Below are 24067 nucleotides of genomic sequence, written 5' to 3'. Positions count from 1 at the left end.
AAAGAGCTTAAAGGTGAATCGTCTTGGAGGAACGAGTGGTATAAGGGGTAGAAATGAGTTTCGACAATGGAGGAACTGCTCAAAACATGTAATGGTTAAGAGGCTGGCTAATAAAACCACTCATCGCTATGGTCCCTTAGGAAAGGAAAAACAACTAAGTGAAAGCATATGATCGGCCAAAGAGATGGTTGCGATGGAATGAAACAACCGAGGCTCATCTGGCAGAAATCAGCTGATTAAAACGACAATCACGAGATGTAAATTGGGCATGGATTTACTTTTACACAAGCTTGAACCATGGAGAACTCTGCTTGGATTCAGTTTCATGTTTACACAAGCTTGAAATGAAAAACTATGCTTGCTATAAGTTTGCATGCCCCTGGCATAATGACTCAATCGAGGTACATGCCCCCCAAGCTTCATTTCAATCAACTAGATGGATGGAATGAAGGTTCACTTTTGAGATCCTGGAAAGACTCGATTGGGATTTTACGAGATCTTAATCAAAGACTCGATTTGGAAAAGGGAGGTGCTTCATTTTTTAATGAGGTTGACATAGTAAAAGAACTATCCTCGAGACCCTTGTTTCATTTTTTAACGAGCTTGACACAAGACAAAGAACTATGCTCACACCCTTTGTTTCATTTTTTAACGAGGTTGACACAAGACCAAGAACTATCCTTATACGTTGTTTAATTTTTTAACAAGGTTGACACAAGAAAAAGAACTATCCTCGTGGCATCTGTTCATGAACCATACAAGAACATGGCTCCCAAGAGGTCTTCACTAGATGGAAGAACCACACTCTGGGAGGAATACATGTCAATTGGTACCATAGACAGATCGGGTTTCAATGCCCCCAGTACATGACGTACTATACCACCTGTGTGATCATCAGCAGATGTGGAGACAGAACTGGTAGCCACATAATTGACCTGTGGTGAGGAAGGCACTACTTGCAAACAAGATCCGATAGGGGACAATGGTTGCAAAGGAGGTTCCCGGTGACCAATGAATGACAGTTGATCAATAGTCACAATTCTCCCTTTGTGTGGAAAAAAAACCACATGGAAAAGCGAAGAAACAAGAGCTCCCAGGACATAAACATAGTCGCGTATAAGGAGAAGATTTAAATCTAATGGACCTTGGACTACCATCACATATATATAGATGATATTTCCTCCCAAAGTAATAGGTAACTTCAAAATTTTCGCTAAAGGTTGATTGGTTCCTCCATTGAAAGCCAACAGATTCTGGGTGACAGGCACAAGCTGTGGGGAACCCAAAGCTTGCCAAGTAGTAGAAGACATGTGTGCCATCATCTAATATAGTGCCAGGTACTACCATATTATAGGCTTGTATTGTAATCTGGAAAGACACATAAGATGGGAGGCGAAAAGTAGTCAATGGCCCCCAATCGAAAGAGACGACAAAACTACTTGGTGGGGGTATCATATGATTGCCCCCATGTTGTACTGGAATAGGAGAAGGACTCTCCTGAAAAAATAGGATGGGAGGGTCGTTCTTCGATTCATGAGAATACAAGGAGACGAGAAGAACATGAGTAGTATGATCACCACTCTCTTCTAGAACAAAGTGAGCAACTGGTGGCGGAACCAAGTTGACACTCTTTTCGACCAATGGTTGGTTGGGAATAGACACAAGAGTGTCACACTCAGGAAGAGCAGGATGGGAAAGATATGAATCCAATTCAATCTCTTTACCAACTAGGAGAGGGTCATAAGAAAGCCTCTGGTAACCAATAGGAAGTCAGGGTTGAGGAGTTGCAAGGTTTTCCAAAACTTTGGAAGCTTTATCCATAAGACGACAAAGTTGAAGAAGATGCTCTCCTTCACATAAATTATAGGGGAATATAATCTTCCCTTTCTTCTTACCATTGCTAGCTGAAGGTGTAGCATTGACATGATCTCCAGAGGTCGACGAGGATGGTCGGTTCAACTTTTGGGACCATACCTCTAAGACTATGGGAATGCCAGGATAGTCTTGAAGGAGATGGTCAGTGTTACATAGCCTGCAAGGGAATTTTATCTTCCGAGAAGGAGAAGAAGGTTTTTCAATGGGGGTTTCATTTGGAGTAATAGCTGCATGGTTGGCCTCTCGCTTATTTGACTTCTTCTTCTTTGTATTCTTCTTCTTCTTCTTCCTAGCCTCCTGGTTACTGGATTTCAAACTTTCACCAAGCAAAGTAGAAGAAGAGGGTGAATAAATGGGGGAAGAAGGTGAGGGGTCAACCTTAGAATCATCGTGACTGTTTAGTCAATTTAGTGTTTCTAAATTGATGTCATTAATTGTCAACCCGGGGCTCGTAAGCTGATGAAGTGAAGGTGTACTATATGTACTTAAGCAACCTCTTAGATCTTTTTGTCGTTTTGGGGGTGTTGTTTGTGGTCAATTTATCTTCCTAAGATGGAATGGAGATTTTATAAACAGATGAGTGAGTGTGTGTGTAAGGTGATTTCTAGATGAGTGAGTGTGTGTTACAGGTGATTTCTAACTACCTTCTAAACTTGCAAAGAAAAAGCTTGAAAGAAATAAATAACTTGAAATGAACTGAAAGCAAAGAACCACTTTCTAATGGCACTAGACACCATTCATGCTGCTGCAAATAAAAAGGTAAGAAAACCACTTTAAAAACCAATGATAATATTTATCTCTTCCTAACTCTCTGCTTCCAACATATGGTACTATGTAAAACACGATTAGGAAGTAGTTAGAGATGAGTTTAAAAAGTGATCAAAAATGAGAAAAATCTACTTTAAAGACTAGTTATAATGTTCAGCTCTTCCTAACTCTCTGCTTCTAACATATGGTACTATGTAAAGCACGATTAGAAAGTAGTTAAAGATTAGTCTAAAAAGTACTCAAAGCCAGCTGTAATTTATTAGTATTCTGATCTCTAAAAGATGAACAATTTATGATAAAGAGACCATCAATATGTTAACATACAACTTTGAGAAACTAAACTAGAAATAAACTATGAAAATAGAGTAAAGGCAGCAACTTTGAATCTGTCAACTGAAAATACCATCAGATATAAAGCAAATACACAAAGACAAAACAATCCCGGGTTAAAAACCTGCAAAAACAATATTGATCAGTTTAAAATGAATGCTGGAAATAAAATGACATGAAATCAAATGGTATACTATTATACATGATAAAAGAAATAAAGATTGCTGAAAGCATGAAAATGAAATCAAACACTATGTACACGGGCTGTCACAGATGGGGGCCCTCCATCCACGCAGCCAATTTGAAAGATCAGCTACTAAAAGGTGAACAGAACAGTCTTCTTTTTATAAAACCAGCATGTCAAAAATACAGTGAAAAGTGTTGTAGGAACAACCTTCTAAAACAGAGTTTTTTATACAAAATCAGCGCAGCAATTACAATAATCCAAAAGCTAATCTACAAGCGTTGGAACACGCTTATTTACAAGCACAGAGGAAACTACTCTCTGCGTGAACTAAGCAACTACAGCTTAACCTATTAACTACGCAGCAACACGCAGTCATAGCTAATTAACTTGTGCAGCAAACACGTAGGTAACCCCGTGCACTTTTGAGGGAAACGGTCATCATGGGAGACAAATATATGCTTGGATCATGTCTTTAGCTGTCCTCGTGGCATGGAGGAGGTGCCAGCTACAGTTTCGTGTCCCAACTGCTCACGGCTCCCGTGCCACCGTTCAGAACTTGACCGTTTGACCGAGGGAATACCTGCGTTGACCAAGGGCATGCGTGACTGGTTTGGCTCAACCAATAGCATACGATCCATGTGTACATCCAACCCAACATGCCCATGTGGCTTGTTCCTTGAGAAGACACGTGGAGCATATCAAACAACAAAAAGGCTGCGGAATCTCTGATCAGCTGCGGAATTGCTGAACAACTGCGGAATCACTGAACAGCTGCGGAAACTCTGTTTATATGTCAAAAATCTAAACCAACAGTAAAACATAAGCAAATTTAACTGATTATGCTTAAAGACATCAAATGTAATGATATGGGTAAGTTTATGCGGAAAATAGAGCAAAAGAGAGGGATAAGTGAGGAAAAGCTGTAGGTAATGATGGATAATCAAGTGCAAGTTAGAGGCTCTACAGTGACGTGATTCGAATGAAGGAGATGGCGGGGTAGGATTTGGGACACTCAGGACCACCGAGGTCGAAAATAACCAGACAGGTAAACCAATGGTTAACCTAGGGAGGGACAACGTTGCCATAAAAAGGAGCACCAACATTCCCAAAAGAAGGAAAAGGACCAGGATTCCCATCCGAGGGGAACCCTTGATTGGTAGACTTTGGAAATGTTGCCATTGGAAACAACCCTAAAGAAACACTAAGGAAGATAAATTTAACCAGGAATATTTCGTGGGCAGTTAATTTTAAGACACTAAAACAAAACTTTACCTTTTCATGTTTTAAGAGTCGAAAGGACAAGTGCTCGAATGATATTTTAAATTTAATGAGTCAAAAAGATTGAATGACTGCTCTGGATGATCTAGGTAGAAATGATTATTAGGCAACCGTGAATTGCAGAATACCTCTCGACGAACCGAGAAGTACGGGTAGGCAATCTTCCCGAATGTTGTGTTCGGTGTATCACGTTTGCAAGGCGGCCGACTCAGCTTCATATGGATAAAGGATTGCAGCCTAGAGGGGTCTCTTGTTATATACTCGACGGTACGGGGAACACAAATCCATACTAGCGCTATCTAATGCCGAAGCTAACAACAGCTACTAGGCTTAAAGACGCTGGAACATGTCACGAGCCTAGACCACTAAATGTGAGCATTAAGTTTCAATGCTTCCTTAGGTTAATTCAATAAATTTTAATGGTTTATCTTGAATTAGATTTCAGTTGCAAGGCCCTACCGCTGTCATTTGAAAAAACTCCTACATGTAGCTATATGAGAAAAGAGATCTTTGTCTTCGATGAAAGTTAACACTAATTGAGAGATAGGGAATACAAAATCAATGCAACAATCAAAGAATGAAATGTTTCTCTAACGCATGTCGTAAAAGCACTTAATCTTCCCTTAACAACAAAATAAGTTCCATTTCATTTCCAATGCTTATGATGATGCAATTCTAGCTTCTTAATGATGCTACTAATGCAATATTTTCGCTTAAGTGAACTAGAATGATGTTCTTCTTTTCATAAAATGAAAAATGAATCTTTCACATAAAGCACTTTAATGAATATTTTCACAATTCCGAACAAACAAGCATAAACCAAATCCAAAGCATTATAAATGAAACTAAAAGAAACTTCTTCCTTGAATCGAACAAACCAAACACATAAATGCTTCAATTGACAAACCAAGCAATGTAATCTATGCTTGGAAAGAGAAAAAAGACACTCGAATGAGAGAACAAGCGAGACTCTTTCACTCATTCAATTGAAAACAAAGCATCCTAGTCACTTCTTGGAGGAAGAAGAGAGTCCGAGGGTCAAGACACACTAGCCCTGGAATGGGAGAAATTCTGATTTTTTCTTACCCCTAAGACCGGAGTGAGTGAACAGTACTACAACTAGCACCGATCGGCACGACTAACACGATTGACCAATATTACAACTAGCGATGATGGCTGATCGGTGCGGTTGCCTAATTGACAACTAGCACTGATTGAGGTAGTCAAAGAAAAAATAAAAAATAACTTCACATAGGGCCAGACTTAACACATGAGAGGGTGGGCTAAACGAAGCAAGCACACAAACCAAGCTAAATGAAGCTTTCTAGTTAGGGAGAAAACAATCTAAAAGGCCTACAGGGTCAAAATCACAAGAGTAGAACACACTGGCCAAGATTGGGGTCAGGCCCAAATCTTCACTTACAGAGATTGGCATGACTGCCTAACTGAAACCAAGCGCCAGAGGCGGGTTGGCGCGATTGTTCATCCACAATTTGCGTTGGTCAGCGCGACTGTTAGCCGATTAAATGTGCCGATCGAGGGAACTAAGGAAAAATAAAAAAATTCAAAATAGGGACCAGATCTGCTACTATGAATTTTAGACTTAGGCCAGTAAGCAGGAGAAAAGAAATAGAACCAAACGGAAAACGTAAAACTAGCAAAGTTCTCACAAATCATGAAATCCAAAACAAACAAAAGATGGGATCTCCCCAGCGGAGTCGCCAATTTGTGGTGAAGTAAAATTATAAATGCGAACACAAATGAATTCCTCTAGCTTGATAATGGGTCTAACCACAACAGATACATTCTATGGAAGATATCCTTAGGCTAGAATCAATCAAGAGCCTACCTCTTGGTCACTTATCTTGCTTGATGGTGTCCTCGCTTGATCATTTCAGCAATCTCTCGCTTCCTTCTTCAAGTTCCTGAAACAAGTAAACAACAACAACACAAACATAATAATAGACAAATTGTAATTCAACCTACGTAGTGAGTCAAGAAGCATTAAGACACGAATATGTAATATTACAAAACATGTAGGAAATTAATCGATAGTTGCATATATTAATATCAAAGAGAGATTACAACCATTCGTCTTGACGTTGCAGTCTTCCTCTAACAAGATCGAGTTCCCACACACTTCTGCTAGCACTATATGATAGCTTCAAACAACAATATTTTAAAGGCTCTTCCCTTTAGGCTTCACTCCAAACCAAACACACTTCTCCCTCACACAACTAGATGCCTACAACTAGTAATAGCTTGCTTGTCTAATCAAAATAGTATACTCACACTTAGCCAACACTCTAACTGCAACTAGTTTGTGCTTGGGAAGAAGGGAGGCTTATATAGGAAATATGGATGGGAGATGGATCCTCTTCTCATGGGAGAAGGACTTATCCCTTGAGATAGTTCCATAATTATAGGGGAAAGGAGCCCAAACTATCATCCTCGACCCCATCCGGCCAAACCATTTACTAGACTTCCGTTACGAAGATTCTAGAGCTGGAAGCTTCATCTATAATTTAAAAAACTTTCCATAACAGGATCGACGTGACTAGAACACAGCTCAGTCGCACCGATCGGCACAGGGAATAGTGCTAATCTCTACACATCGGCATGGGGAAGACAAAGGTCATTAGCACTAGCTTTGTAAACTGAGAAAAATAAAAGTTTCAAGGGAAATGGTGCAAAAGGGAAATGATCTGCTCATGAAGAGGGACATAATGGGAGTTTCTCCATGAAGGAAAATCATGCGGGGTTCACTGTAGAGGTCCTCCAGGATCAAGGAATGGGGAGTACAAGGATAGTGACAAAATGCTGTGTAACACACATAAGGACATTCTATTCACGGATTGGGATGCACGGATCAAGCAAGCTGAATTAGTGGTGGGAAGAGCAGTAGGGGTGTCAAAGAACATAGTAAAAGCAGTAAACCACACTTTACACGCCACCAACCTGGTGAAAGAAGGTAACCCGAAATCATTGCCAGATTTAAATGACTTGCATAAAATTTGGAAGGAAAGAGTGGAAATCCAAAGGGAGGTGATCACAAAGTTAGCAAAGACTGACTAGGAGGCATATTGGCAATACCTTGTCAAGCCACACAACCAAATCATGACGCTCAATTGCTCACTCCATTCAAATCAGAGGATGTTTCCACCTCTCACAGATGATATCTTTGCAGGACAGGTTAGAACACAATTTGGGGCACCTCCTTAAGTGAAATCGATGTCCGATATATGCGATCTAAAGGAGAAACTGGCAGACAACAAGTCATCTTCATAACCTCTGCTCGTCAAGGCACTTTTATTTTTAGAGTTAGTTGCTAGTTAGGAGGAAGTTTGTTTGAAACCTCCTCAAATTTTTGTATAATCTATTTTTGAACATTGGTTAGAATAATATTTATACCCTTCTCATGCATTTAGAGAAGGGTCCATAATTTTATCAAAAACATTTGCAAAGAATTCACTTCTGTAAGTTTGTGAATGCCTTGATGAAATTATGGAACATGGTCGTTTCTTTTACATATCAGACTACTTTCCTTTGTTGATGCACTATTGTATACTTGGAAGATAATTTGATTGGAAGGAAGGAGCTGATATATGTCATTTGTCAAATGAGTAGAACTTCACGCATATGGTACTTTTATATTGTATGATTAGTTTTGTTTCTGTTTAATTAGTGATAACATATCAATTTCATGAATTTTATATGAAATATGTTCTTTCTGTTATGCGTTAATTGCACTACTGTATGATACCTAGCTGAAATTGTTTATCTTCAGATATAACCATCAGATATATGCGATATAGTTTATACATTTATTTGACTAACTATTTAGTCAAAGAAATTATCTTTACACGTTATCATCTCTGTTTAATGCATGATTGATCTTTATTATCACATGTCAAACATATATCTTTTTAGGTCGGATATCACACAGAATACTCGGGTTTATATTAGATTAAGTTAGCTAGAGATTTGCATGATAGAATAGGCCATTTAGTTATCATTATTCTTACTTCAATTGCTTGAAAACCACCCACTCTCATTTTAAAACCCACATTGGGAAACTGGTCCCATCATCCCTAGTCAGAGCCACCACTTCAAACAGAAAAGGAGTTGTCTTTAAGGTATGGACCGTTTGGTTATCCCCCATGTTGGAGCAGCAGAAATCCGAGGCTTCAACAGAGTGCTGATAAATTACAGAATTAAAATCCTGACAAATTTGAGAAGTGACAAGTCGTAGAATATATTCAGAGAACTTAGAGTTGAGTACTTATTAAGTTACTATTGAGGAAAGAAATCCCATCATAGAGAGATATGTTTGGATGACAACAAGAAGCTAACAACACGCTAAAAAGATCTCACAAGACATTAAACTGATATTCCTGAGAATATTAGTACCAGAGTTGATAAAATCAAAATCAAAATCCTAGCAAATTTAAGAAGTAACAATCATATCATATCTTCAAAGTATTTAGAGTTGAGATTAATGTGGAAACCAAATCTCATCATAGAGAAATGTCTAGATAGCAGCCATAAACTAGACAAAACCCACAAGGCAAGAAACTGATATTATTGAAAACATTAGTACCAAAATCCATGGACTTGCACTATAACCCCCTTCCTAATTGGCAAAGAATTTGGAAGGAAAGCTCATAAATCGCCCTTTGTCAGAAGTTAAGAATAGGTTCATATCGAGCTAGCTAACTTAAAGTACCTGATTGTATACCATAGATAATCACTTTTATCTAGAACTATGTTTAGCTTCTCTAACAAGCCCTTGGCAAATAATTTGTCTTGTCCCCAAATTCCAACATCTTCTTTGTTCCATGACTGGTTAACAAATCTTTTTCCTATATTTCCACATGATGTTACAAGTGCAACAGGATGAAGGGACTCCATGCTGACTCACTCCATTCCCATTAGAGAAGTCTGTACACTAATCTTATCATTATATGACATATCTAGTTAGAGATCCTTTATAATCCTACTAAATTTCATCATCACCTCAACTATTGTGATGACAATAAATAGAAAAATCACTAGCCTATGTAGTGTTATAGACCACGTTTTTACAGTCGAGCAAGACACTGATAGACCAAGCAGGTAGATTGTAAGATTCCCCATTGAATTGCATGGATGCATCCTTCTTGTTGTCTACGTTTCTAAGAAAGGCACCACACACGCCATAATTATTTATAGAATATATTGTTGCTTGTATATTCAGTGTAAGTTGGATGCTTAGCGTTCAGTGATTCATTCCCCTCTCAACAACTTTTAGAACAACACTCCCTTGCAAGAAGTAAACACTTGTATTTAATGGATTTTTTATCAATTTTATAAACCTTCTACAGAAAATTTCTTCATTTGAAGAACACAAACCTCAAGGTTTTTGCCCAGTGAAATGGTACTCATGTCTCCATAAACTAGAAGAGGTTCACATTGTTTTATAGCTTTGTGCAACTCTTTCAGACGCCCCCACTTTGGCTATCTTATATTCTCTGTAATGGTTACAGAGTATGAATTTGTTTCAAATAAAAGGAGAAAATACAAATATGGACTTAGAAAAGTTCCTAAATTTCTAATTGTGGAAGGATAATTGAAGCATACTTCTTTTTCAATGCTAATTGCAACCCAGGGGGGCAGATTATTCAAGAAAAGTTATAAATAAAAAATAAAAAATAAAAAAAAGTGGGGGATGGGGGGGAACCTAGACCCCCACACACTCTTTAATTAAAGAACAAAAGTTGGCATCACAAAATATTGCATACCATATTCATCAATAGGTGCACCATAGTCATAACTGGTGGTAATGTATGGATTCCGCTTGTCCGGCCAAAATTTGTACCTCCATGGTACTGCAACACAAAAAACATTAAAGTAATGGTTCATATTAGAGACATAATTATAAATGCATATGAGCTCGATCTCACGATGAAAGAAGTAAAAATCCACCATGTAATAGTTTTGAAATGTTCCTCCTCTCTAGAAAAATTGCGCTACTACGAACACAATATCCTCAGTAGGCCTATGAGGGGTCCTCCCTTTGAATGTCTGAAACCTGTAAAACAAAAACAATATTTAAGCAAGATGAATAAGAAGGCGTTATACTTAGAAATACTCAAGCTCTACTTGGCAATAGGTTGTAGCTTATTTTTTTAATTTGAGTAAACAAAGGAAAGTTTACTAATACCAAAAATAGAGGATTTAAATAATCATGAATAAAGAATGATTTAGGACCTTTCAACCTAGTGCGAGGTCAATATATAAGCATGAAACTCTTCCCTAAAATCATGGATCTCTCCATTGTTGCATATATGTTTTACTCTCTTAAAATTATTGTATGTGAAGGAGAAGATTACACATTATAATGGTTATGATGGTGGTTACAAATCATTACCATCCAGCCCAGTTCTTAGTCCACATCTTTGGCTTTTTTGGAGAATTAGGTTGGAAATAGTCATAATAGAAATCGTTGCAGGTATTGATCTATAAAATAATTGATTCATATATCAACCTAAGAATTGATTCATAAATTAGTATGGCATTATATTATAGAAACTTGCTAAGGAAATAGAAGGGATATGTGGAAAGATAGATTTTTATTATTACACACAATATACTCACAATTGGGTATGGAGCATCAATGTGTTTGCACATCACCCATTGAATGCTTGTATTTAATGATAATGCCATGTTTACTGCCCATGTCACATATGAATTTCCCTTCTCTCCATAATATTGTTCTACTTGTTGGTATTCATTTTCTATCCACACACAACTAAACTAAATCAGAAAGCCATATTTTATTATACACAAAACATTGTAAATAACTATCAGAACAAAAAGGACTTACTTGTGTCAAGATAATAGGTCCACCTTGCCATGCAAAAATCTTTTCTTGTTTCATCATCTTCACTATCTTTGTTGTAAAGGTTTCCATCTCATAGTAAGGTAAATAGATAAAATCCTTTAAAATTAGGCCTATGAGGGGTCCTCCCTCCGAATGTCTGAAACTTGTAAAACAAAAACAATATTTAAGCAAGATGAATAAGAAGATGTTATACTTGGAAATACTCAATCTTTACTTGGCAATAGGTTGTAGCTGAATTTTTTAATTCAAGTAAATAGAGGAAAATTTTATTAATACCAAAAACAGAGGATTTAAATAATCGTGAATAAAGAATGATTTAGGCCCTTTCAACCTGGTGCGGGGTCAATATATAAGTTGGAAACTCTTCCCTAAAAGCATGGATCTCTCCATTGTTCCATATATGTTTACTCTCTTACAATTATTGTATGTGAAGGAGAAAATTACACATTATAATGGTTATTATGGTGGTTACAAATCATTACCATCCAGCCCAATTCTCAATCCACATCTTTGGCTTTTTTGGAGAATTTGTTTGGAAATAGTCACAGTAGAAATTGTTTCAGGTATTGATCTGTAAAAGAATTGATTCATATATCAATATAAGAATTGATTCACACACCAGTATGGCATTATAGTATAGAAACTTTCTAAGGAAATAGAAGGGATATGTGGAAAGATAGATTTTTATTATTTTACATAGTATATTCACAATTGGGTCTGGAGCATCAGTTTGTTTGCACATCACCCATGGAATGCTTTTATTTAATGATAATGCCATGTTTATTGCCCAGGTCACATATGACTTTCCCTTCTCTCCATAATATTGTTCTACTTGTTGGCATTCATTTTCTATCTGCACATAACTAAATTAAATAAAAAAGCCATATTTTATTATACACAAAACGTTGTAAATAACTATCACAATAAAAAGGACTTACCTGTGTCAAGATAATAGGTCCACCTTGCCATTCAAAAATCTTTTCCTATTTCATCATCTTCACTATCTTTGTTGTAAAGGTTTCCATCTCATACTAAGGAAAATAGATAAAAGCCTTTAAAATTAACAAAGACATTTAAACGTAAACAAAAGCTTAAACATCAAACTTACAATTTGTTCAACTATTTTGTATTTTAACTAAGCTTGAAACAATGATACTCTTTTGTTATTGAAAAAAAAAAACAATTTTACAAACCACAAATCAAATAAGAATTTTTTTAACTAAACATTTAAAAAAAACATTTTTTCTAAATATTGATAGGTTGTTTTCTTGTTTTTGGCAGTAGTCGAGGGTTTTATGTTTTGGAGCTTTTTTTGTTATATTTCACGGTGAAATTGACTGGAAATCAGTTACGAATTTGTTGGAAACATAGGTTTGTTTTTTTGGCTATATTTCGCGGTGAAATTTACTGGAAATCAGTTACGGATTTGTTGGAAACACAAGTTTTCTTTTTTGGCTATATTTCACGGTGAAATTTACTAGAAATAAGTTACGTATTTGTTGGAAACACAATTGCACCAAATGTTGCAAAGGAAATGCTGTAAGTCGATAGAATATGAAAAAAGAGCATAGATGAAGAGTGATGTGATACGTTATAGACCCTTATAAACACATGCAACATAACGCATTGTAATACACTTTATCATTTATCAGAATTACGCTATTTGAGATTGTTAATAATGTACTTGTTACACATTCAAGTAAAGGAAGGGTGTTGCGTTAGATTTTTATTACTATACTTGTTTTGTTCTTGATCACCTATCTATCATTCACACTTTTACTCTCAAATTATTATTAGGCTCAATTTATGCATAGATAAATGCAACCACAGTCTATACATAAGAACCATAGAGCTATCCATTATATTTCACTATAGGTCCCTACTTTTTCTCTCAAGAAAGTACTTAATGTATTACTTCTTTATGTTCCAAGATATATGTAAAAATGTAATGACAAAGCTTCATAATATGCAAAGGAAATGGATATTCTCATTTTCACTTTCTATGGCATCAAAATTTCTAGTTAACAAAGGGGCTAGGTAGATGTTAATGGTCTAATCATGTTAAGTTTCTATCAACATACTTGGAAAAAATGGGTGTGGTCATTTTAATGGGTGTTCTCATTTTAACTATTCATGGCATCAAAATTTCTAACTAAGAAAGAGGTAAGGTTGATGGTAAGAGCATAATTGTGTTGATGGCAACATCCTAATTGGATTGGATTTTGCATGGTAAAACTTGTGTCTATTGACCTTTGTCTTATGTTTGATACACTTTATGTGGTTTTGGGGATTCCCTAGTCCTCCCTATCCCATTCCTTTTTGAGCTGAGGCGTTGGGATCAATGGAAGAAATGCCTTGATGAGGCTACTTGTTAAGCCATTACCAACAAAACCTTGAGCCTGATTATGGCATTCATCAAAACTTCCTCCATCATACCTAAAGCCAAATGCACCAAATATCAAATACAAAGGTGTTGAGCCAGTTGAACCAAATGCATGGGGAGTAACTTATTGTGATAAAGTTATGTCCCTTAATAGATTTGTATGCAATGCTTCCTCGACTCAACAGATTACCTAAGGTACACGATCTAAAAACCTTCCAGTTGGGAGCTTGATACTCTGGCCAAGGTGATGCCACTATAGTTGTCATTTCTTCACTTAAGGAGGAAAGATTGATATCATGACATCTGATCTGAACCATTTCTAACTCATATAAAAGTTCCTTTTTGTCTACCTCAATTGATTTGGTCCCTACCATTGGACATGAGTATGGGAGTGGGTTAAGGAAAATATGTATATCCATCAGATTGAACTAAATATGTTGGTCTTCCAATGAGCCATTCAAAAAGTCAACCAAATCATCCTCCATAAAAAATGGAATGTGGATAACAATGCTAAACCCTTGGATAGAAGCACTTAATTGAAAACTTATTTCTTATGGTAACCCTAAACACCATGATCCTACATTAGAACTCTGATTTCACATTCTCACTTTGTAAATTACTTCTCATTCCACTTAATTGGTCTACCCACATAGCTCCCTAAAATGGTAAAGCAACTGAACTCATTACTTCTTATTCATACCTCAATGAAGCTGAACTAATCTATCCCTGGGTATTGTTTTAATTTTAATAAAAACAGGGTAGGGAAAAAATGAGTTGTTCATATTCATAGCCACATCTTTTCAAACTAGAGTCTAAATGATTATCTTAATATTTTGGAGCAAAATGTTCTGAGGGGAGTAAGTATAATTGAGCCATGAGGTAGAACCGCTAAAATAAGTCAAGGAATAAAATATGAATCTTGATAGCTTGATGAAGATGAACTAGTCACAACCCTTAAATTGCAATGGTGAAACATTGACATTGTTGCATGAGACCCTACATCGTTATCATTCCATCCTCAACTGACTAATGTTTACTTTCTATTTTGGCCCATCAAATTAGCTCAATAGTATTTGTTTCTAATATTCCTATATGTCTTCATCTAGTTTTGAATCCCATAGAAATATATTGCTAACCATTTCAAGTTAAAACATCTAATCTATAACTCTAATGTGTGTGGGTGTGTGTGTCTGCATCTAATCTATAACTCTAATGTGTGTGAGCATTGAAGGAATTACACCCCCCCATACTAAGTGGCACACCATTGAAATAACCATGATGATTTTTTTTTTTTTACTTTCAATTGCTTTTCACACATACACATGCATACATATAAACAAGCACTACATAGTAGCTAGTCCTGCCGCTTAGTTTAAATATGGCTAAATTACAATAAAAACGTTGAATTCAAATTAGTGTTAAGGTTTAGAATTCCATCAATTTAAGTTTTATTGATTGGTAAAGTCCTGATCTATGCAATTAAAGAGCAAGGCCTTGATTTCAATGCCTATGAAAACATAGCTTTTAAAAACTATAGTTGCAAAGGAAACATCGTAAGGCATAAATTTGAGAAGAATTGTGACATATTTGATCACTGAATATAAAAATTAGTGAACAAAATTCCATTCAAAGCTAGAAGATAAAGATAAGTCGCTTACATTATGCCAAATTTACAGATTCTATACCCTTTCCAACATAGATTGCCTTGCAATCTTCAAAGATGCTCTTTCAAGTTCTAATAGAAAATATTTGATCAAAAAGATGCATTTATTTTCAATATTGAATTGTCTCACTTGATCAAAAGCTTATAGTCTTTTACCACTTTCTCTTAAGGTGATTGGATTTGGCTTTGCTTGTCCTTGCTTAAATTATTTTGGGCATTTGGACTCGTTTGTGACATAGGAGGTTTATTCAAATATTTTTTCCAAAATGAAAAATTCAAAATTTACCATTAGATGAACTAGTTTAAAGCAAATCTACGAAATAGATATATCAATAAAGCCAATCACTCACATAACAACTTTACATTGTTTGATAGAAGAGAAGTGGATCTTTTGTTGAGCATTGATTAAATAATTCTTCTAGCTAACATAACAACTTTAATTCACTATTCAAAGGTACCATGGTGAACTCTTATGGTAGCAGCCATGAGCTTTCCTTTATTCAACATGATATTATGCGAGACTTGGCTATGTATTTGATGAGGAAAGGGCCTATAAATAAACGAAAAAGGATTTTTATGCCTCAGAAAGTAGACTCTATTCCCAAAAAGTGGAAAAGGATACGAAGTGTACACTTGATGCTAAAATTGTTTCCTTCCACACAGTTTTGGTGCATATTTATTTCTCCTCTCCTAGTTGTTTTTGACCATTTTTCAATATTGAACAATCTCACTTGATCAAAAGCTTGCAGTCTTTTACATTCTAGCTGCACATAAAAAGGTTCATATAGTCATGATTTTACTTCTGATATGCTGAAATAAAGCTCTTTCACCTCCAAACTATGTTTTGAGGTGAAACAGAGCATTTGTACTTCATGGTTTCATTTCATGTAAATTATGTAATTTTATAGTTCCTATATGTAATAATTCTTCATAAGTGTTCCTGGTAACCTGGTAACAATGCCAGCTCTTGCCACTACAAAACGTCCATGAAGAGAGTAAGTCCACCTGCAAGAAGTCAAAAAAGTCCAAAATTCAGAAAAACAGAGTATTTTTCAAAAGTGACAAAACTATAGAAAAGTGGGTTTTGGTTTATGAAAAATCAAAAGAGGAAAAGTATAAAGGGCCAATTCATATATTTTATTCATTCCTTGTTTATTGAAGAGCTAAGGAGAATTGAAAACACGATTTTGAGCCAAGGGAGGAAAAGAGAGGAAATTTGGCAAAGAGTTGCTGGCGCTGCGCATTATTTCCCTAGCGCTACGCATTAAATTGGTGCTACACACCTATTGCAGTTTCACAGTGTTAATTTGGTTTGGCGCTGCGCATTAAACTGGCACTGCGCACCTATTAGTGAGCGCTACGCACTTGTTGGAGAAGCCCAAAATTGCCTCAAATCACCTTCAAACTTCCTTAAAATCTTTTTGATGCTTGTTCCAAGTAAGTACATCATTCTTCCTTGCCTTGAAGAGTAATGTTTGGTTGCTAGGGTTGTGTTTGGTTTCCTTTAGAACAAACCCTAACAAATTGTCAAAACCAAACCCTAAATAATTACTAAACCACCTCTCATAAGTTATCAAAGGTTGTTGCTGTTCTCTCATACTCCATTCACAGTGAGTTTTCCAAATCCTATTCCCTATCCCACAATCATCAAAGTTCACTCCCTAAAAACCCCACTCTCATTTACAAAACCCTAGCCCTATTACACTATTCCCTAAACCCTAAACTCCCAAATACATCTTCACTACACCCACTTCATTACTAAATCCCTATTCCACATTCTAAAACCTACCCATTCTCCTCATTCCCCTCATTCCCTTCATTCCCTAAAACCCCAACATTCCCTCAAGCAGTCACATTCCCCATACATCTCCCTTACCCTATATTTTAAAATCTCTTCATACTCATCTGTTCTCACTACAAACTTTCATTTCTCATCACTTATCACATCACCAAAAGACCATGGAGAGAGACTCAGACTATGAGAGGGAGGAGGAAACTTTCAGTGATACTTCCAGAGAAGCACATGTGTCAAGAAAGCCACACAAAGGGGGAAAGATCATCCGAGAGGAACCTATCAGTCTGACAGAATTGCTTGCTTGTCCTCTTGCTATATCTAGTTTCAGACATCAGTCTTGCTATGAGTTTTGTGAAATGGTGGAGAGGGTAAAGTTTCATCATGAGCTTGCCCGATTGTTTGTCACCCATCTACATAATGGCCAAGTGAATCTTGCTGGTGTCTCCTTCACCTTGTCACCTACCACCATCTCAGAAGCAACAAGCATCCCTAATGTAGGTGAGCAATGGAATAAAGGGTAGTATGTGGACAGAGAACATTATGAGCCATATCACAACCAAATCAGCAGAGTATTTCCTTTCAAATACTTGGAGAATATTTTTGTTCCTCTTATGAAGCTTATCATTAAATATATCATTTGTGAAGGAAGGTTTTCCCACTTGTATGCATATCATATCAGGTTGTTGATGCACTTTACTAGGGTGAGGATGATGAACCTCCCTTACTTTATATATAGGAACATTGAGAAGATGGCCCATTATGTTCAAAGAAAACATTTTCCTTAGCAACTCAACAACATTTATCACTTCTCATTGATTAAGATTGTTGTGTTGCACCAGTTAAACTTGCTGAACATACCATGGGAGACCTTTATTGCCCATGAGATGTTCAAAGGCCCTCAGGTTTTGTCAGTGCCTCAGGAGGAAGGAGGACCATCAGGACAGCTAGGTGTCCATGAGACCGAGACTACAGGTGTGCCAGTATTTGTTACTTATGAGAGAGGCACAATGAGTCTTTTTGCTGCTGCCAGGTGAGTACTATCTCCACCAGGAGTGGAAGGGGTCTCGCCTTCTTCACCAGATTACAAACAAATGCTATCTCTACTGGGGGTGGAAGGGGCTTTGCCTTCTTCTCCAGCTATACAAGTTGGCCAATAGTCAAAGAGCAGAGACAAAGGGAAGCAAAAGATGCATGAGGAGAGCCCTACTGAAGGGAAAGACAGAGAGTTTACTTTGATTGAGGAGGATGTCACTAACTTGGGCTCTCAAGGCTCAAGAATCAAGGACATGATTATCAAAGAGAAGGAGGCTGAAATAAGAGCCTTGTCAGTTAACCTTGAGAGAGCAAAGTGGATCATCAATTACCTTGAGTAAGAAAACAAGAAATTAACTAACAAGCAGGTTATCATGGAGTTGCAAATGATTAGAGAAGAGAGGCAAGAGGCAAAGAAGGCAAAGGTCACGATGACCTCCCTTGAGAAAGAAATTGAAAATGAACGAGAAACTTGCTTAGAGAGGGTGAACATTCACCTTGAGAAGTTGCTAGAGAAGGCCAATAAAGAGAAGAAAATGCTTCGCCACATGGCCTACCACTACCTAACCCGGAACAAGATTTGCAATGCAAGGACAAAGAGGCTAAAAGCCAAGCTAAGAAGAGTTTTGAGGAACAAGAAAGAGCAAGATAAACTCAAAATATTGGCTAAAGCATCATTGGCTCAACAAAGCACCTAACAAGGATCACTCATACCAAATTTCAAGAAATTTGGAGAAATTTTTGACATTTTTGAATTTTTGAAATTGAAAAACAGGCTTTTCCAATAGGTGTGCAGAGCCATTGGTGGTGCGCTTTTGATGGGGACATCCTCTTGCAAAATGGCTTACATATCTAGAATCAGCATGGAAGAATAGGTAAACCCATAATTAGTGAGAAATTTTGGACAAGGTCTTGGTCACCAAAAGGGAAAAATACACCCAAAAAGTGCACTCTTTGCCACTTTTTTGCTACACAGGAAGTAGTGTTAGGAGAATCAAATTTTGGAGGCGCAAATGAGCTCCAAATTAGAAAAATAAAATTGTTCTAGAAACTAGATAGGCAAGGATTTCCAACAAGCCAACTTGCACCTGATTTGGACAACGGAAGGCCTCCAAAACTGGCCTTGAAATGGTGCTACGCATTAAAATTTTGGCACTCCACATTAAACTAATTTTGCTAGTTTTGCCTAAATTTCCAGTTTTTTCCTAGTTTTCTTGGAAATCGACTTTTTCCTCATTCCTTGGTAAATGTATGCATGGTAAATGATGAAATTGATGTAAATATGGATGAAAAATACCTTATAGGGTAGATACATCAAGTTTCAAGTGGTTTTGATGATGAATGAATTGGTTTCCTAAGTTTTAGAGGCAAGCTGTTCCACTGCCTACTTTTGTGTTCTTAGTTTAGATATGGTTGAAACCACTCCTCTTCTCATGGTTTCGACCCCTGATAGCTAGCTTGAGTAGTTTCCTTGCCTATATCATGTACTCTTTGATTCATTTGTAAAGGTTGGACTCTTGTGGAAGCTCTGAGCTCTATTGTATATCCCTACAGCAGTTGGCAAGGAATAAAACCAGGTTTCACAACTATTTTTGTGGGATTCTTGTGATATTGAGTTTATGTATTGTTTCTTCTTTGTAATGAGTTTTTCTGATGTTTTATATATATCCACATCTATCTTTCTCTTCTAAAACTAAATGAATCAAGGTGAATAGGCAAAATACACTGCTGTGCTTTGTCTTGGGAATGCATTTGGTTTTCAATGTTTTCAACTATTTGAAGAGGAATCATAGTTTCTTTATGCCCTCCTCAACTCCTCAGCTATCTTAAACTACCATCTAAATCCTTTTCTAGTACATAAACCATTGTCTACCTCGCCCCACAGAACATGACTGTATCCTTGAGTTGATTTCCTGGACCCAATCTGCCTTCTCCAATTGATCCAGCAACCAAAACCTAAAAATCAAATCAGAAACCCTAATCTACTATACCTAGCCTAAAATCAGCATTCATTTCAGTCATCTCAAGACATAATTGCAACCATCCTCACTGAGATTGACAAGGTGAAAGCCCTCTCCCGACCTAGTAGGGCTAGCTACCAGGTTAAGCGTGGTTTATAGTTACCCTAGGATTGCCTCCCTTCAGCCTGAGGTTGATCTAGGCTCTAACATAGTGGCAACCATATTGGGGAAAGTAGTTTTATGTTCCTCAACAAAATGTATCAAGTTTAGATCTGATTATTGATGGTGGACAATGATCAGACACCGGAAGGTTGAAATCATTCCCCTGGCAACTCCAGTGTCAAAAAATCCCAAGGTTTAGAATTTTTATGGCAACTCCACTTTGCAATAAACAGTAGCCTGAAGAATTTCTTGGTGAATTCATTGTTATCAAAACGGATTTGTTGGATCGAGGGTATGCTCCCATGAGCCGAGATCACATTCTAGGTTTCCCAAATAAAATTCCTAAGATAGATTGGCAAAGGAATTTGCCCATGTTTAAAGATGATAGGAATGATGTCGCTTTACATCTAGTTAGATTTCAGATGCATATTCACAAGTTGAAGGTTGATTTTTCCTGAAGACTGCTTGATGAAGATAATCATGCCCTATGGAAGGTCAAGCCCGATCTTGGTATGAAAGTTTGCCGCCTGCTTTTATTTACTATTTGAAGGATTTTCATATTATGTTCTTTGAAAGGTATAAAGAATCTTATCCATCATTAATATTAGTTCAGAACTGTTGCAAAAATTTTATAGTTTTGTTGAAAATATTGAAAGAATTTATGAAGATGATGACTTCATGGATGATGAGATCTTGGAAACCCTATACGAAAATCCATTTCAGCAGCATAAAGACAACTTAGAGGATACTTATCAAGATGCTCAGGAAAATTTGTAGCAGGATCAAGATCTTAGTACAATGGAAAATGATGAAAGAGAAGGTCTTATTTCAGATCTGCTCATAGCAGAAGACACTATGCAGGGAAATCAAGTTTCAATTTCAGATTGTGATGATGAAGAGTACCTTGTTCTGAATCCCATGAAGGAGAGCTCTGTTGTTGAGATCATCTGGAAAGAAGAAGACAAAGTTATTGATCCAAGTATTCCCATTTCATTAAAACAAAGTCTTCACAAGGAGGTAATCCAATCCTTTTATGACAAACAAGATGAGATCTTTGTTCATGTAAGTGAAAAATATTCTTTGGATAACTCAATGGTAAATGATAGAAGTGTTATTTTTGAGTTTCAAGAACTATTTGAACTTTTCCCTCGTATGACTGATGAGTGCGATGACAATTTGATTGCCATGTCATATGAAGATGATCAACAATGTTTTCAAATTTCAGAAGACCAGGGAATTGAGGACTGTCATTCAGGTTTTTCATGTTTTGAAATGTTATTTCAAGAAGACAATAATTGCTTGAGCAAAAGAAAACAAAAATTATTATCTCCTCTGTCTAAAGATGAGATAGATAAACTCCTTAAAGGTCAGGTTACAGCCCAAGCTAATGCAGGTCTGCAGTGTGCACATGGTCAAGAAGGTGTTGGTGAAACTTCTTCCACTTTTGAAAATGATGATAGTCTTGAAATTAGATTTATAGATCAACGAATAGATATTGTTTTCCTTCATGAAAATGATGGGGCGGTCATGTTTGAGAATATTGAAGAATATTTTCTGTTTAATAATGACTTAGACTATGAAAATGAGGAGTATGAGCTTGAAAGAGACAATATGCCAGAATTCAAGTCAGAATTTCTCATGGTCGAGGAATTTACAGCGAACACTCAGATAGCAAAAGCTTATACTTTTCTAGGTCTTCCTATCAATCAGCAACCAGTTGTTCTTTCATATCAGAATGAAGGGAGTACTTGTATTTTTGCTGCTGGATCTCAAGACAAGCTAGTGCTTCAGGATTTTCAAGATCCCTTCGGCATTATTTTGCAAGCTTTAGAAAAGATGAATGTTGCCTGGTTCATTAGAATAAGCCTTGGTTTTAGTTGTTATTGTGATTTTCCTACATGTACATCGTTCTATTTGCTCAGGGAAAGTGAGAGCAGGATTTCAGTAAGTAGCCATTTGCTGGATTGGTTACATTGGAAGGCCCACTTCACATAATTGTACATATTTCATCAGTAAGCAGGTGGTTGTCATCATGATTTGAAGCCCTCAAATATCGATGGACTACTGCCATTAAAAATATTTGTAAGTACTTGTTTCAGTTAAGTAAGTCTTGAGTCACTTTTTGTTTTCGTTAGTTTTGAGATAGTTTTAGCTGAGTGTCTAGTTTCAGCTGAGTGTTTAGTTTTAGCTTTTGAGAGTCTTGTTTCAGTTTTGAGTTAGTCAGTTCTTAGTCATTTCAGTTATGACTTTTGAGTCTTGAGTCTTGAGTTTTGATGTTTTTGCTGCCAAGATATTGATTCCATATTTGCCAATGGATAAGGCACTGGTCTGCTCTCCCAAAGATCTTCTTTTAGTTTTGAGTTAGTCAGTTCTTAGTCATTTCAGTTATGAGTTTTTAGCCTTGATTTTTTATGTTTTTTCTGCCAAGATATTGATTCCATATTTCCCAATGGATAAGGCACTGGTCTGCTCTCCCAAAGATCTGCGGTTCTTGGCACCTCCAAGGAGCTACCATCCCCATTGGAGCCAATGTTAGTGTCAGTCTTTGAAGCCTTCCACCAGTGATCAAACATGCTCTTACAAAGTGGTCTTAGGGTGTCAAGGTCAAATTTTGTCATTTCAGTGAGTCTTCAAATAAAATTTGGTCACTAGGTATTAGGTCTAGGGTTTGTTTTTACTCCTTCCAAAGTTTTCCAAGTGTTAGTCCATGTCACCATTTAGCTGAATGTACCATAATTCAAAGAGTTGTCATCATCATTTCAGGTTCAAATGGGTCATTTTACACCTTGTTCGTGCTCCAGTTGTGCCTAGGTAAGATTCATTTCCCTCTCCTAGGGTTTTGAAGGTAATTTCTCTTGGATGGTAAAATCATCAACAAAAATTGTATTATGATGCCCATACACCTTCCCCTATCCTTAATGTACCTTATTAAACACTTCCCATCACTGATATCCCTCAAATTCATCATTTTCCCACAAACCCTAGCTTGTTGCTACAATTTGACAATTTTTTAGGATAGGCCTGTGTTTTTCCCTTTTGGACCCCTTCCCCTCACTCAATATTTGGAATTACACTTTCCCTTGCTTCCTAACATCCCTCCTTACTTCCTAAAATTTCCTCAAGAATTTAGAAGTTCCTCATCCCCTTCATTTCCATTCATTTCTACAAATCCCCTATTCCACATATCGGGATAGGTTTTCTTCAAACTATGTTTTTGAGAAAGAAAAGATGAATTTAGCAAAAGTGAGAGAGGTTTTTGTCCATCAATGATCCAAGCGGAAAAACCTCTTTCATTTTTTACACAGGTTTCATGGTTTGGGAGAAATGTTGAAAACATCATTGGCCTCATGAGGATTGATGCACTTCTGTAGTGACCTTGGGAAAATCAAGATTTACCCTAACTTGGTTGGCCAAATGACTTTTTTGATGAGTCAAATGATAACTAGACACAAATAGCTTTCCAATTATCTATCATGAGCTCAATTTTGAGTTGAGTAAGACCTTCAAAAGTTGACTGCAACAACACTCTGCATTTAGGCAGCCTCATTTTCCACATTTTGACCAGTCTTGGGATATTTGACTTTTGATAAGCCAAATAAACTCAAAATTGAAAAATTAAAGATGTTTTCGAAAGTAGATTCACTAAGCTTTCCAGCTAGCTATCCTACACCCAATTTGGACTCTGGTAAGGCCTCCAAAAGTGTTCTACCAAAAGGCACTGCGCACCTGTAGGTAGGCTCGCGCAGTTGG

The 24067-nt window shown here is 36.8% G+C and overlaps 1 pseudogene; it reads right to left on the bottom strand.

Moving 5' to 3' along the window:
• The window catches only part of LOC149180606 (beta-galactosidase 8-like), a 195468-nt pseudogene that overhangs the window by 18131 nt on the left and 153270 nt on the right, over window positions 1–24067 (bottom strand).

This window comes from Pinus tabuliformis, chromosome 3_2 (assembly GCF_031772625.1).
Source record: "Pinus tabuliformis cultivar Carrire ecotype Pingquan chromosome 3_2, CPIR1, whole genome shotgun sequence".
Classification (NCBI taxonomy): Eukaryota; Viridiplantae; Streptophyta; class Pinopsida; order Pinales; family Pinaceae; genus Pinus; species Pinus tabuliformis.
Note: the sequence above shows the minus strand (reverse complement) of the source record. Positions and strands in the feature narration are given on the sequence as shown.